Source organism: Argentina silus (genome assembly GCF_951799395.1).
Source record: "Argentina silus genome assembly, chromosome: 22".
In the NCBI taxonomy this organism is placed as follows: Eukaryota; Metazoa; Chordata; class Actinopteri; order Argentiniformes; family Argentinidae; genus Argentina; species Argentina silus.
Genome location: NC_139676.1, coordinates 2,944,497 through 2,947,270, shown reverse-complemented (window position 1 = coordinate 2,947,270; position 2,774 = coordinate 2,944,497).

The following is a 2,774-nucleotide window of genomic DNA, read 5'->3' as shown; positions in this document are numbered from 1 at the left end:
TGGTGGTGGAGGGGGGGGTATTATCACATGTCTAGCCGGGAACAGATTGAATTTAATTGGCCTTTTCTCACATTTAACAATGCATATTTCTGTAGGTTGCCAGAGGGGCCTACGGCTGGGCTCGGAGACTACGGTGGAATGTAATATCTGTAGTATACGAACGGGTCGTAAATCGTCCTGCTGGACAGGGACGGTTAAGTGGGTTTTGGGTTTCAGGGCCGCGGTGCCACCGGGAACGGTAATGCTTGTTCCACAGTATACATTAATACAGGATTATATTTAGCTTTTAATTTTCGGGCCAATTTGGTGTTTTGCAGGCCAACATGCTCATACTGGGTTACAGGGACATACAGAGACGTAGGACGTATACAGGCGAAGGGGGGGGGGTCTACCTACAGTGAAGCATGTGGTGTAAGAAGTATGTGTGTGTGTGGGCGCGAATCCACCCTATGTGTGTGTGTGTGTGTGTGCTATGTGTGTGTGGGCCGAGTCCACCCTGTGTGTGTGTGTGTGTGTGTGTGCGTGCGTGCGTGTGAGTCCACCCTGTGTGTGTGTGTGTTTGTGTGCGTATATGTGTGTGCGCGCGAGTCCACCCTGTGTGTGTGTGTGTGTGTGTGTGCGTGCGCGTGTGAGTCCACCCTGTGTGTGTGTGCATGTGAGTCCACCCTGTGTGTGTGTGTGTGTGTGTGTGTGTGTGTTTCTAATATACAACGGAACCTAACAATGAAAACCCTCCAGCATAACATCACCAGACAGCCACCAGACTACCGCATAACCTCCACCACGTCACTGGTGGGGTCCAGGAGGACCAATCAGCAGGAAGACGAGCTAAACCAGATCAGCCTGTGGCGAGTGGAGGGGGATCCATATCAACAGTGTCTACACCACCGTAGTTAACACACACTAAAAGAGAACACACACTAACATAATGGGGGGCTGTCAGAAGGAGGCACACACAAGCAGACGCGCACACATGCACGCACAAGCGGACGCACGCACGCGCACACACACACACACACACACACAGAGTCTCTATTAGGGTTAATGGGAGACTCCATCCATCATCCATCCAACCGTTGAATCAGTCAATAGACCGATCAGCCTGTCTGAAAGACCACTTACCCCAACACTACAGCCTCACCATAGGATTAGGACCCCACCAATCACAACGCGGGGCTCACCGGTCGACAGCCAATCACAACGCACGGCTCACCGAGCCATATCCAATCACAACGCGGGACTCGCTGAGCGACAGCCAATCACAACGCATCATCCCCAATATCCCCAATATCATCCCTCAACGCATCATCATTAATAATATTATTATTATCATCATCATCATCATTAATATTATTACGATTATAATCATTATCATCATTATTATCATCATCATCATTATTCTTCTTCATAGAAATGAAAAAAGGGTTTTCCGTCATCGATACTGTGCTGTGAGACGGGTCGTCTGTGAGAAGCTGAAACAGGAAGTGGGTAGGAGGCGCGTACGGCGGCCGCGGGCCGTCAGAGGAGCAGGAGGAAGCTGCAGGAGGAAGCTGCAGGAGGAAGCTGCCACTGGCCCTAAACGTCTGCTAAACGTCAAAAATGGAAATGGAAGAAGCGGGCCGGCTGTGTGGAGCTTGGGATGCGGGCGGTGACTGATCACGGTGTGACTGAAACGGCCGCTGATCACTGCAGCAGGCTGGTGGGGGGGGGGGGGGGGGGATCGAATTGGAGCCCTCTCATTTCTCATGGTGGCATCATCTGAGTGTGTGTGTGTGTGTGTGTGTGTGTGGGGGGGGGGGGGGGGTGCGTTCTGCTTTCCCTCTCTCTCTGTCAGAAGATGGAGAGGTGAAGTGCGTGTGTGAGTGTGTGTGTGTGTATAGGCGCGTGTGTGTGTACGCACGTGTGTGCGTTCTGCTTTCTCTCTGTCTCTGTCAGAAGATGGAGGGGTGAAGTGTGTGTGTGTGTGTATAGGCGCGTGTGTGTGTACGCACGTGTGTGCGTTCTGCTTTCTCTCTGTCTCTGTCAGAAGATGGAGAGGTGAAGTGTTTGTGTGTGTGTGTGTGTGTGTACGTGCAGCTTCCCCTCTCTCTCTGTCAGTAGATAGGGGGAGGTGATGGATGACTCTTTGAAGGTAATAGTTCCTATTTCAGAGCCGTAACGACCGGAGTCTGCGGAAGCCTGGCCGGCTTTTGATAAATCATAATCTAATCAAATTAGCGAACAGTATCATCATCATCACGAGGAAAGGCGCTTCCTGGTGGCTGAGTTCTGAGGTAAAAATGTGAAAGGAAACCAGAGGCTTCTTTGTTCTCTGGCTGCGGCCATTTTTCGGAGGGTAAAACCCACTGGCGTTGTATGATTACTATTATAATGGCATGTCCTGTATGCACGCACGCACACACACACACACACACACACACACACACACACACACCGCAACATGCACGCACACACACACACACACACAGCAACATGCAAACACACACACACACACACACACACACAGAGCAACATGCGCACACAGACACACGCACACATAAACGCACACATACACGCACACACACGCACACACACACACACACACCACAACATGCGCGCACACACACACCTTTTAGATATCTTCTATTCATTAAACATCAATACAGACAGGAACAAAAACTAAGTCTGCCTTCAATTCACCCTCCTCTTGGTTCCTAGTGTTGATGAGAAACACACCCTGGTAACACTTTGAAGACAGGGATCTGACTGTAGACTCTCCAGTTACTGTGTGTGTG